Here is a 14,621-nt window from a genome sequence, read left to right as displayed (position 1 = left end):
GATATTGAGGGTTTCTTGAATATTCCTCCTGGAAGCGAAGATGAACAAGATTTCTATGACGCTGAAAGTGATGATGACATCGAAAAAGTTCAATCAATCCGAAACATTTTATCCGAGGCGCTTAGCGACGTGGAAACTTCCTCATCTCCGCAGAAACGTCAGTGTTCGTCTCCTGTTAACGAGGTTGTTACGAATATTGAAAATTATCAACCAGAAATATTAGAGCCTCAGTCTAGTACATCAGGAATGACTTCCGGGACAACTACAGGTACCATTACACAATGTCGGGCATCTAGACGATCATGGAGTATGAGTAACACAATCGGTCATAGATCTAGAATCCCTGGCTCTGTCACTCAAAGAAAAAAAGAGGAGATTTATTTGGAAGAAAACTTCTTTCCAATCACTTCCTTTATCATGTACTGGAAACACAAATTTACAGTCACCGATTATAGACTTCGAAACTCCCCTGCAATATTTTTCATGGTTTTTTGATAATGAATTATTTCAACATATCGTAGAAGAAATGCACAAATTTAGTATACAAAAAATCCATCAAAGCCGTATATAATAACAACTAATGAATTGGAAAAGTTTACAGGTATCTGTGTGATTATGAGTCTGGCGCCACTGCCAAATATTCGAATGTATTGGGCATCTGAATTAGGTATTCCTTTGATTATAAAGACGATGTCGCTAAATCAATTCAAAAAAATCTGTCAATTCCTACATTTTAACGATAATTCTACGCAACCGCCATCAGATAGTCCAGGGTATGACCGTTTGCATAAAATTAGGCCCATATTGGAAACATTAAAAAAAATGTCAAAGCGTGCCGAAAAGAGAAGCACTATCAGTCGACGAGCAAATGTGCGCGACAAAAGCCTGTAATCTTCTTCGACAATACCTACCTAATAAGCCACACAAACGGGGCTATAAACTGCTTATTCTCTGCGACGATCGTGGCTTTGCTTACGATTTTGAAATTTATTCTGGAATGGAGAACGATCCCGAGCTAAGACATCCAAGTGAGCCAGACTTAGGAGCTAGTTCAAATATCGTAGTACGCTTAGTTAGGTCCATACCAAAGAATAAAAATTACAAATTATTCTTTGATAATTATTATACATCACCAGAATTGATTGCTCATTTGGCCAAACAGGGACCAACTATTACACCTATATCTTGAGATATGTTAGGCACAATGTAAGCCTTTAAATCTTTACACATGGCTTCATCAGCTTTTATAGTAATCAAAACCTCGCCAAGAGGTGTAACAATTGATCCACCGAAACCTTTTATTACATTATTTTCTGCACACGGTTGAATGTCCAGCAATAGTTGATTAGCCACCGACTCCGTTATCGTAATGCATGTACTTCCAAAATCTATAAAAGCATTTACTTTTATGTCATTAATAATTATGGGCATAAAATACTTTGAACCTTCATCACGATCAGTAATCAATTGTACCTTTTGCGGAGGCATAGAGTTTTTGTATTACGACTTTTAAGTTTGAAGCATTCCTCCTTAATGTGACCCATTTTATTGCAATATGAACATTTACGTATTTTTAAAAAACAATTATTTTCATTATGGCCCTTTTTACTACAAAACGAACAATTACTTACTAATTTTTCACGCATTTTATAAGTACAACGATTGGCAGTATGACCGCGCCTTTTGCAAGTGTGACATTTAACATTATTAGAATACCTAACGTCCGTACTCTCATATTTGTGAGACACTGGAACGGCTAAAGCTGAGGTTCTCAATGATGACAAATAATTTAATAATGAATTTGGTTCACGACAACCCGCCGATATCGCTCCTATTTCTACCAACTCGTTACCTATCGTACCTATAATTGCCTCTGTTATTAACGATGGTTGTATGTTACATGCATTACCTAGCGCCAGTTTATCATAGTAAAATGGTAAATAATCCATATCAGGACGCCTAATGGTATTTACTAAATCACGTAACATACTTAATTTACTTTTATGGGACGGAAAAGCTGTTAACAATTTATTTTTAAATTCCGCCCAAGGGCGGTTTATATCTTGCAGTTGTAATTGATTATACCAACTACGAGCATAACCATTTAATTTTGAAGCGCAATTAAATAGTAATGTTTTCTCATCCCAGCCATACATGTTGGAAATGCCCTCTACCTTACGGAGCCACAACTCCATGGTTATTAACGACGTTTGAGGGTCGTATTCAGGTACTGGGTCACTCCGACCTACATAACGAATATTAGTATTGAAAGAACTATTATTACAATGTTCATCATACGTAAATCCCTCTTGAGATGACAGCTGTGGTCTGCCTGTGATAGTCGTTGAGTCCTGTGCGACTACAACAGGCAGCGAACCAATTGTGCACGAAGGAGTCTGCACTGTAGACTGTGAGTGCGCGGCCCGCTCACTAACAATCACAGACGGCATGGCCTGTAATGTAATGAGGTCGACTGCAACCCTCCGTCAATTGGAACATGCCGAGCTTTGTAAATTTCATTTTCCAAATTATGTAACCGTTGTGCCAACCGACGGTTTTCTATTTCGGCAAGCAACCGACGACGTAAACGCTTTTCCCGTCTTGCACTTGATTTGTCTTTTTTTGACTTCGACCCCATAGTCACAATATTAGTACTATAAATATCACAGTTACGTCGTAAACAAACACAATAACAAGCGTTCTTCGGCTAACTACGCAGTTAAATTGTCTATCCCGGAAACACAAGAACAAGCGTTCATCGGTTAACTACGCAGTTAAATTGTCCATCGCACTTCTGAACTGTAAGAGTATATAATAAAATTAAACTATAGTTCATTCTATTAATTTATGAACACAGTTTATCACTCGTATATATATTAACAAAAAAACAATAAAACATAATTGTGGACGAGTAGCAAGAATGCAAAAGTAGTAGTGGTGAGGTGTCCTTCACACCGGGCGACGGATGTCGAACTAACTCGGCTCACCAAGGACGTGCGTAGCAAGCGCCGATTCGGATACGCGAGAACAATAGGTGTTAGGCTGGCATCCCCACTATGGTCGCGTCCTCGTTCACTATAAACTCGCATTAAATATGTCATCGTTTGCAAAGTTATTGCATATCATAGTTCATATATACCGCTTTTTAAATAAATTATCAAATAAGAAATGCATGTCATCTGGAGCAAGTTCAGAAATGTTACCTGAAGCTGCTAAATCAATCAATTTTAAGCCTTCGCCTAACTTTAAATACATAAGAAAGTAATTAAAATCTAAGTTTGAGGAAGCAGATAAGATAGCGTCAACGTCTAGTGTACCGTCAGGGTCTGCGCCTTCGTCTGTGTCAAATGAAATAACTGAAAACGACAGTAAGATAAAAATGACGGTACAACCACCTCTACCACCAAATTCTCCACCACCAATCCTTTGAATTTTGAAATTAAGACCGAAGTTGTGGATGATATGTATGAAGTTAACACAGAAGAAAGACCAAATAGGGGACAGACAGTAGAATATTCTATAGAGTTTGAGTCCTAAGCAGAAAACCTAAAAAAACAATGTGCAATGCAAGGATTTCATTCGTGGTACATGCAAGAGAGGAGAAACCTGCAATTATGTGCATGTGCTGGATTTGGACAACTACTTTTGAAAAGGAAAGCTTCTTTAGAACTGGTTATTTGCCACCACATACGTTACGCCATTTGAAATAATGCATCCAGTTTATCCTACCCTACCAACGGAAATGCAAGCTGGATCCTATTCGGGACCACCAGGATCAAGAAACGAAAGACGAGACAGTCCCGTTCAAAACGGGACTTGTGGTCATGTTGCATATACACCATTCCGTGCGGCTGTCTCTCCGCCTACTTATGCTTGGTGTTGAAAATACAGACCAACCGGTATACAAGAAATGTCTGAATTGTGAATTCCATAAGGTCAGATACCAATAAAATCAAGCAAAGATAGACATATCGATAAAATCCACTAAAACATTGGATGAAAATATTGCAAAATTGTTGAATAAGAAGAACTGGCTTACCACTGTGCTCAAAGTTATATTGTCCTGTCCAGACACTTATTACAATAGCGATGTAACTGCCTGAATTTATACTACTAATATACGGTATAATATTTTTTGTAAACATACCATTACGTACATGAAAATATACTGTACTTATTTTAATTTTATGCCTTGCTGTGCGATGGTTCTTTTACGATGATTATGATTTCAGTATTTTATAATTTTAAATATATTAACCCTACAAGAGAACCATAGAAGAACCATATGCGGAACACCGACTTTAATCGTTCCTGTAGCTATAAAAGTATTAGTAGCGACATCTTTTGACTTGACTTGATAGAAGCTACTGATTTTTAGCAATATAGTAATACGATCCATTACCGAAAGATGTTGTTCGTGTTTTTGTTATAGTGAACTCAGGGTGAAATTTGAATGAAAGTGTTGCGTTAGTAAGTTGTTTTTTATATTACAATAGTAAACGTATCAGTAAATCATATTTTTATATATGTTGTTGTTTTATATGTGTTGCTGTCCTTGTGAATACTTTGATTTTATTATAGATAATGTCGCGAAGAAGATTGTGTGATGCAGATATTGAGGGTTTCTTGAATATTCCTCCTGGAAGCGAAGATGAACAAGATTTCTATGACGCTGAAAGTGATGATGACATCGAAAAAGTTCAATCAATCCGAAACATTTTATCCGAGGCGCTTAGCGACGTGGAAACTTCCTCATCTCCGCAGAAACGTCAGTGTTCGTCTCCTGTTAACGAGGTTGTTACGAATATTGAAAATTATCAACCAGAAATATTAGAGCCTCAGTCTAGTACATCAGGAATGACTTCCGGGACAACTACAGGTACCATTACACAATGTCGGGCATCTAGACGATCATGGAGTATGAGTAACACAATCGGTCATAGATCTAGAATCCCTGGCTCTGTCACTCAAAGAAAAAAAAAGAGGAGATTTATTTGGAAGAAAACTTCTTTCCAATCACTTCCTTTATCATGTACTGGAAACACAAATTTACAGTCACCGATTATAGACTTCGAAACTCCCCTGCAATATTTTTCATGGTTTTTTGATAATGAATTATTTCAACATATCGTAGAAGAAATGCACAAATTTAGTATACAAAAAATCCATCAAAGCCGTATATAATAACAACTAATGAATTGGAAAAGTTTACAGGTATCTGTGTGATTATGAGTCTGGCGCCACTGCCAAATATTCGAATGTATTGGGCATCTGAATTAGGTATTCCTTTGATTATAAAGACGATGTCGCTAAATCAATTCAAAAAAATCTGTCAATTCCTACATTTTAACGATAATTCTACGCAACCGCCATCAGATAGTCCAGGGTATGACCGTTTGCATAAAATTAGGCCCATATTGGAAACATTAAAAAAAATGTCAAAGCGTGCCGAAAAGAGAAGCACTATCAGTCGACGAGCAAATGTGCGCGACAAAAGCCTGTAATCTTCTTCGACAATACCTACCTAATAAGCCACACAAACGGGGCTATAAACTGCTTATTCTCTGCGACGATCGTGGCTTTGCTTACGATTTTGAAATTTATTCTGGAATGGAGAACGATCCCGAGCTAAGACATCCAAGTGAGCCAGACTTAGGAGCTAGTTCAAATATCGTAGTACGCTTAGTTAGGTCCATACCAAAGAATAAAAATTACAAATTATTCTTTGATAATTATTATACATCACCAGAATTGATTGCTCATTTGGCCAAACAGGGACCAACTATTACACCTATATCTTGAGATATGTTAGGCACAATGTAAGCCTTTAAATCTTTACACATGGCTTCATCAGCTTTTATAGTAATCAAAACCTCGCCAAGAGGTGTAACAATTGATCCACCGAAACCTTTTATTACATTATTTTCTGCACACGGTTGAATGTCCAGCAATAGTTGATTAGCCACCGACTCCGTTATCGTAATGCATGTACTTCCAAAATCTATAAAAGCATTTACTTTTATGTCATTAATAATTATGGGCATAAAATACTTTGAACCTTCATCACGATCAGTAATCAATTGTACCTTTTGCGGAGGCATAGAGTTTTTTGTATTACGACTTTTAAGTTTGAAGCATTCCTCCTTAATGTGACCCATTTTATTACAATATGAACATTTACGTATTTTTAAAAAACAATTATTTTCATTATGTCCCTTTTTACTACAAAACGAACAATTACTTACTAATTTTTCACGCATTTTATAAGTACAACGATTGGCAGTATGACCGCGCCTTTTGCAAGTGTGACATTTAACATTATTAGAATACCTAACGTCCGTACTCTCATATTGTGAGACACTGGAACGGCTAAAGCTGAGATTCTCAATGATGACAAATAATTTAATAATGAATTTGGTTCACGACAACCCGCCGATATCGCTCCTATTTCTACCAACTCGTTACCTATCGTACCTATAATTGCCTCTGTTATTAACGATGGTTGTATGTTACATGCATTACCTAGCGCCAGTTTATCATAGTAAAATGGTAAATAATCCATATCGGGACGCCTAATGGTATTTACTAAATCACGTAACATACTTAATTTACTTTTATGGGACGGAAAAGCTGTTAACAATTTATTTTTAAATTCCGCCCAAGGGCGGTTTATATCTTGCAGTTGTAATTGATTATACCAACTACGAGCATAACCTTTTAATTTTGAAGCGCAATTAAATAGTAATGTTTTCTCATCCCAGCCATACATGTTGGAAATGCCCTCTACCTTACGGAGCCACAACTCCATGGTTATTAACGACGTTTGAGGGTCGTATTCAGGTACTGGGTCACTCCGACCTACATAACGAATATTAGTATTGAAAGAACTATTATTACAATGTTCATCATACGTAAATCCCTCTTGAGATGACAGCGGTGGTCTGCCGGGGATAGTCGTGGAGTCCTGTGCGACTACAACAGGCAGCGAACCAATTGTGCACGAAGGAGTCTGCACTGTAGACTGTGAGTGCGCGGCCCGCTCACTAACAATCACAGACGGCATGGCCTGTAATGTAATGAGGTCGACTGCAACCCTCCGTCAATTGGAACATGCCGAGCTTTGTAAATTTCATTTTCCAAATTATGTAACCGTTGTGCCAACCGACGGTTTTCTATTTCGGCAAGCAACCGACGACGTAAACGCTTTTCCCGTCTTGCACTTGATTTGTCTTTTTTTGACTTCGACCCCATAGTCACAATATTAGTACTATAAATATCACAGTTACGTCGTAAACAAACACAATAACAAGCGTTCTTCGGCTAACTACGCAGTTAAATTGTCTATCCCGGAAACACAAGAACAAGCGTTCATCGGTTAACTACGCAGTTAAATTGTCCATCGCACTTCTGAACTGTAAGAGTATATAATAAAATTAAACTATAGTTCATTCTATTAATTTATGAACACAGTTTATCACTCGTATATATATTAACAAAAAAACAATAAAACATAATTGTGGACGAGTAGCAAGAACGCAAAAGTAGTAGCCGTGAGGTGTCCTTCACACCGGGCGACGGATGTCGAACTAACTCGGCTCACCAAGGACGTGCGTAGCAAGCGCCGATTCGGATACGCGAGAACAATAGGTGTTAGGCTGGCATCCCCACTATGGTCGCGTCCTCGTTCACTATAAACTCGCATTAAATATGTCATCGTTTGCAAAGTTATTGCATATCATAGTTCATATATACCGCTTTTTAAATAAATTATCAAATAAGAAATGCATGTCATCTGGAGCAAGTTCAGAAATGTTACCTGAAGCTGCTAAATCAATCAATTTTAAGCCTTCGCCTAACTTTAAATACATAAGAAAGTAATTAAAATCTAAGTTTGAGGAAGCAGATAAGATAGCGTCAACGTCTAGTGTACCGTCAGGGTCTGCGCCTTCGTCTGTGTCAAATGAAATAACTGAAAACGACAGTAAGATAAAAATGACGGTACAACCACCTCTACCACCAAATTCTCCACCACCAATCCTTTGAATTTTGAAATTAAGACCGAAGTTGTGGATGATATGTATGAAGTTAACACAGAAGAAAGACCAAATAGGGGACAGACAGTAGAATATTCTATAGAGTTTGAGTCCTAAGCAGAAAACCTAAAAAAACAATGTGCAATGCAAGGATTTCATTCGTGGTACATGCAAGAGAGGAGAAACCTGCAATTATGTGCATGTGCTGGATTTGGACAACTACTTTTGAAAAGGAAAGCTTCTTTAGAACTGGTTATTTGCCACCACATACGTTACGCCATTTGAAATAATGCATCCAGTTTATCCTACCCTACCAACGGAAATGCAAGCTGGATCCTATTCGGGACCACCAGGATCAAGAAACGAAAGACGAGACAGTCCCGTTCAAAACGGGACTTGTGGTCATGTTGCATATACACCATTCCGTGCGGCTGTCTCTCCGCCTACTTATGCTTGGTGTTGAAAATACAGACCAACCGGTATACAAGAAATGTCTGAATTGTGAATTCCATAAGGTCAGATACCAATAAAATCAAGCAAAGATAGACATATCGATAAAATCCACTAAAACATTGGATGAAAATATTGCAAAATTGTTGAATAAGAAGAACTGGCTTACCACTGTGCTCAAAGTTATATTGTCCTGTCCAGACACTTATTACAATAGCGATGTAACTGCCTGAATTTATACTACTAATATACGGTATAATATTTTTTGTAAACATACCATTACGTACATGAAAATATACTGTACTTATTTTAATTTTATGCCTTGCTGTGCGATGGTTCTTTTACGATGATTATGATTTCAGTATTTTATAATTTTAAATATATTAACCCTACAAGAGAACCATAGAAGAACCATATGCGGAACACCGACTTTAATCGTTCCTGTAGCTATAAAAGTATTAGTAGCGACATCTTTTGACTTGACTTGATAGAAGCTACTGATTTTTAGCAATATAGTAATACGATCCATTACCGAAAGATGTTGTTCGTGTTTTTGTTATAGTGAACTCAGGGTGAAATTTGAATGAAAGTGTTGCGTTAGTAAGTTGTTTTTTATATTACAATAGTAAACGTATCAGTAAATCATATTTTTATATATGTTGTTGTTTTATATGTGTTGCTGTCCTTGTGAATACTTTGATTTTATTATAGATAATGTCGCGAAGAAGATTGTGTGATGCAGATATTGAGGGTTTCTTGAATATTCCTCCTGGAAGCGAAGATGAACAAGATTTCTATGACGCTGAAAGTGATGATGACATCGAAAAAGTTCAATCAATCCGAAACATTTTATCCGAGGCGCTTAGCGACGTGGAAACTTCCTCATCTCCGCAGAAACGTCAGTGTTCGTCTCCTGTTAACGAGGTTGTTACGAATATTGAAAATTATCAACCAGAAATATTAGAGCCTCAGTCTAGTACATCAGGAATGACTTCCGGGACAACTACAGGTACCATTACACAATGTCGGGCATCTAGACGATCATGGAGTATGAGTAACACAATCGGTCATAGATCTAGAATCCCTGGCTCTGTCACTCAAAGAAAAAAGAGGAGATTTATTTGGAAGAAAACTTCTTTCCAATCACTTCCTTTATCATGTACTGGAAACACAAATTTACAGTCACCGATTATAGACTTCGAAACTCCCCTGCAATATTTTTCATGGTTTTTTGATAATGAATTATTTCAACATATCGTAGAAGAAATGCACAAATTTAGTATACAAAAAATCCATCAAAGCCGTATATAATAACAACTAATGAATTGGAAAAGTTTACAGGTATCTGTGTGATTATGAGTCTGGCGCCACTGCCAAATATTCGAATGTATTGGGCATCTGAATTAGGTATTCCTTTGATTATAAAGACGATGTCGCTAAATCAATTCAAAAAAATCTGTCAATTCCTACATTTTAACGATAATTCTACGCAACCGCCATCAGATAGTCCAGGGTATGACCGTTTGCATAAAATTAGGCCCATATTGGAAACATTAAAAAAAATGTCAAAGCGTGCCGAAAAGAGAAGCACTATCAGTCGACGAGCAAATGTGCGCGACAAAAGCCTGTAATCTTCTTCGACAATACCTACCTAATAAGCCACACAAACGGGGCTATAAACTGCTTATTCTCTGCGACGATCGTGGCTTTGCTTACGATTTTGAAATTTATTCTGGAATGGAGAACGATCCCGAGCTAAGACATCCAAGTGAGCCAGACTTAGGAGCTAGTTCAAATATCGTAGTACGCTTAGTTAGGTCCATACCAAAGAATAAAAATTACAAATTATTCTTTGATAATTATTATACATCACCAGAATTGATTGCTCATTTGGCCAAACAGGGACCAACTATTACACCTATATCTTGAGATATGTTAGGCACAATGTAAGCCTTTAAATCTTTACACATGGCTTCATCAGCTTTTATAGTAATCAAAACCTCGCCAAGAGGTGTAACAATTGATCCACCGAAACCTTTTATTACATTATTTTCTGCACACGGTTGAATGTCCAGCAATAGTTGATTAGCCACCGACTCCGTTATCGTAATGCATGTACTTCCAAAATCTATAAAAGCATTTACTTTTATGTCATTATTAATTCTGGGCATAAAATACTTTGAACCTTCATCACGATCAGTAATCAATTGTACCTTTTGCGGAGGCATAGAGTTTTTTGTATTACGACTTTTAAGTTTGAAGCATTCCTCCTTAATGTGACCCATTTTATTACAATATGAACATTTACGTATTTTTAAAAAACAATTATTTTCATTATGTCCCTTTTTACTACAAAACGAACAATTACTTACTAATTTTTCACGCATTTTATAAGTACAACGATTGGCAGTATGACCGCGCCTTTGGCAAGTGGGACATTTAACATTATTAGAAGACCTAACGTCCGTACTCTCATATTTGTGAGACACTGGAACGGCTAAAGCTGAGGTTCTCAATGATGACAAATAATTTAATAATGAATTTGGTTCACGACAACCCGCCGATATCGCTCCTATTTCTACCAACTCGTTACCTATCGTACCTATAATTGCCTCTGTTATTAACGATGGTTGTATGTTACATGCATTACCTAGCGCCAGTTTATCATAGTAAAATGGTAAATAATCCATATCGGGACGCCTAATGGTATTTACTAAATCACGTAACATACTTAATTTACTTTTATGGGACGGAAAAGCTGTTAACAATTTATTTTTAAATTCCGCCCAAGGGCGGTTTATATCTTGCAGTTGTAATTGATTATACCAACTACGAGCATAACCTTTTAATTTTGAAGCGCAATTAAATAGTAATGTTTTCTCATCCCAGCCATACATGTTGGAAATGCCCTCTACCTTACGGAGCCACAACTCCATGGTTATTAACGACGTTTGAGGGTCGTATTCAGGTACTGGGTCACTCCGACCTACATAACGAATATTAGTATTGAAAGAACTATTATTACAATGTTCATCATACGTAAATCCCTCTTGAGATGACAGCTGTGGTCTGCCTGTGATAGTCGTTGAGTCCTGTGCGACTACAACAGGCAGCGAACCAATTGTGCACGAAGGAGTCTGCACTGTAGACTGTGAGTGCGCGGCCCGCTCACTAACAATCACAGACGGCATGGCCTGTAATGTAATGAGGTCGACTGCAACCCTCCGTCAATTGGAACATGCCGAGCTTTGTAAATTTCATTTTCCAAATTATGTAACCGTTGTGCCAACCGACGGTTTTCTATTTCGGCAAGCAACCGACGACGTAAACGCTTTTCCCGTCTTGCACTTGATTTGTCTTTTTTTGACTTCGACCCCATAGTCACAATATTAGTACTATAAATATCACAGTTACGTCGTAAACAAACACAATAACAAGCGTTCTTCGGCTAACTACGCAGTTAAATTGTCTATCCCGGAAACACAAGAACAAGCGTTCATCGGTTAACTACGCAGTTAAATTGTCCATCGCACTTCTGAACTGTAAGAGTATATAATAAAATTAAACTATAGTTCATTCTATTAATTTATGAACACAGTTTATCACTCGTATATATATTAACAAAAAAACAATAAAACATAATTGTGGACGAGTAGCAAGAACGCAAAAGTAGTAGCCGTGAGGTGTCCTTCACACCGGGCGACGGATGTCGAACTAACTCGGCTCACCAAGGACGTGCGTAGCAAGCGCCGATTCGGATACTCGAGAACAATAGGTGTTAGGCTGCCATCCCCACTATGGTCGCGTCCTCGTTCACTATAAACTCGCATTAAATATGTCATCGTTTGCAAAGTTATTGCATATCATAGTTCATATATACCGCTTTTTAAATAAATTATCAAATAAGAAATGCATGTCATCTGGAGCAAGTTCAGAAATGTTACCTGAAGCTGCTAAATCAATCAATTTTAAGCCTTCGCCTAACTTTAAATACATAAGAAAGTAATTAAAATCTAAGTTTGAGGAAGCAGATAAGATAGCGTCAACGTCTAGTGTACCGTCAGGGTCTGCGCCTTCGTCTGTGTCAAATGAAATAACTGAAAACGACAGTAAGATAAAAATGACGGTACAACCACCTCTACCACCAAATTCTCCACCACCAATCCTTTGAATTTTGAAATTAAGACCGAAGTTGTGGATGATATGTATGAAGTTAACACAGAAGAAAGACCAAATAGGGGACAGACAGTAGAATATTCTATAGAGTTTGAGTCCTAAGCAGAAAACCTAAAAAAACAATGTGCAATGCAAGGATTTCATTCGTGGTACATGCAAGAGAGGAGAAACCTGCAATTATGTGCATGTGCTGGATTTGGACAACTACTTTTGAAAAGGAAAGCTTCTTTAGAACTGGTTATTTGCCACCACATACGTTACGCCATTTGAAATAATGCATCCAGTTTATCCTACCCTACCAACGGAAATGCAAGCTGGATCCTATTCGGGACCACCAGGATCAAGAAACGAAAGACGAGACAGTCCCGTTCAAAACGGGACTTGTGGTCATGTTGCATATACACCATTCCGTGCGGCTGTCTCTCCGCCTACTTATGCTTGGTGTTGAAAATACAGACCAACCGGTATACAAGAAATGTCTGAATTGTGAATTCCATAAGGTCAGATACCAATAAAATCAAGCAAAGATAGACATATCGATAAAATCCACTAAAACATTGGATGAAAATATTGCAAAATTGTTGAATAAGAAGAACTGGCTTACCACTGTGCTCAAAGTTATATTGTCCTGTCCAGACACTTATTACAATAGCGATGTAACTGCCTGAATTTATACTACTAATATACGGTATAATATTTTTTGTAAACATACCATTACGTACATGAAAATATACTGTACTTATTTTAATTTTATGCCTTGCTGTGCGATGGTTCTTTTACGATGATTATGATTTCAGTATTTTATAATTTTAAATATATTAACCCTACAAGAGAACCATAGAAGAACCATATGCGGAACACCGACTTTAATCGTTCCTGTAGCTATAAAAGTATTAGTAGCGACATCTTTTGACTTGACTTGATAGAAGCTACTGATTTTTAGCAATATAGTAATACGATCCATTACCGAAAGATGTTGTTCGTGTTTTTGTTATAGTGAACTCAGGGTGAAATTTGAATGAAAGTGTTGCGTTAGTAAGTTGTTTTTTATATTACAATAGTAAACGTATCAGTAAATCATATTTTTATATATGTTGTTGTTTTATATGTGTTGCTGTCCTTGTGAATACTTTGATTTTATTATAGATAATGTCGCGAAGAAGATTGTGTGATGCAGATATTGAGGGTTTCTTGAATATTCCTCCTGGAAGCGAAGATGAACAAGATTTCTATGACGCTGAAAGTGATGATGACATCGAAAAAGTTCAATCAATCCGAAACATTTTATCCGAGGCGCTTAGCGACGTGGAAACTTCCTCATCTCCGCAGAAACGTCAGTGTTCGTCTCCTGTTAACGAGGTTGTTACGAATATTGAAAATTATCAACCAGAAATATTAGAGCCTCAGTCTAGTACATCAGGAATGACTTCCGGGACAACTACAGGTACCATTACACAATGTCGGGCATCTAGACGATCATGGAGTATGAGTAACACAATCGGTCATAGATCTAGAATCCCTGGCTCTGTCACTCAAAGAAAAAAGAGGAGATTTATTTGGAAGAAAACTTCTTTCCAATCACTTCCTTTATCATGTACTGGAAACACAAATTTACAGTCACCGATTATAGACTTCGAAACTCCCCTGCAATATTTTTCATGGTTTTTTGATAATGAATTATTTCAACATATCGTAGAAGAAATGCACAAATTTAGTATACAAAAAATCCATCAAAGCCGTATATAATAACAACTAATGAATTGGAAAAGTTTACAGGTATCTGTGTGATTATGAGTCTGGCGCCACTGCCAAATATTCGAATGTATTGGGCATCTGAATTAGGTATTCCTTTGATTATAAAGACGATGTCGCTAAATCAATTCAAAAAAATCTGTCAATTCCTACATTTTAACGATAATTCTACGCAACCGCCATCAGATAGTCCAGGGTATGACCGTTTGC

At 37.3% G+C, this 14,621-nt stretch overlaps 3 pseudogenes; all 3 read left to right on the top strand.

The window, feature by feature from the left end:
- The first annotated feature begins 3,196 nt into the window (after positions 1 to 3,196).
- On the top strand, positions 3,197 to 3,710 carry LOC131852563 (uncharacterized; annotated as a pseudogene).
- A 4,099-nt stretch (positions 3,711 to 7,809) lies between these two features.
- On the top strand, positions 7,810 to 8,323 carry LOC131852562 (uncharacterized; annotated as a pseudogene).
- Positions 8,324 to 12,420: 4,097 nt separating this feature from the next.
- LOC131852561 (uncharacterized) lies at positions 12,421 to 12,934 on the top strand (annotated as a pseudogene).
- Positions 12,935 to 14,621: the final 1,687 nt, after the last annotated feature.

Source organism: Achroia grisella, unplaced genomic scaffold (genome assembly GCF_030625045.1).
Source record: "Achroia grisella isolate CSIRO2021 unplaced genomic scaffold, CSIRO_AGI_Agris_v1 utg8557, whole genome shotgun sequence".
NCBI lineage: Eukaryota > Metazoa > Arthropoda > Insecta > Lepidoptera > Pyralidae > Achroia > Achroia grisella.
This window is presented reverse-complemented; position numbering and strand designations above follow the sequence as displayed.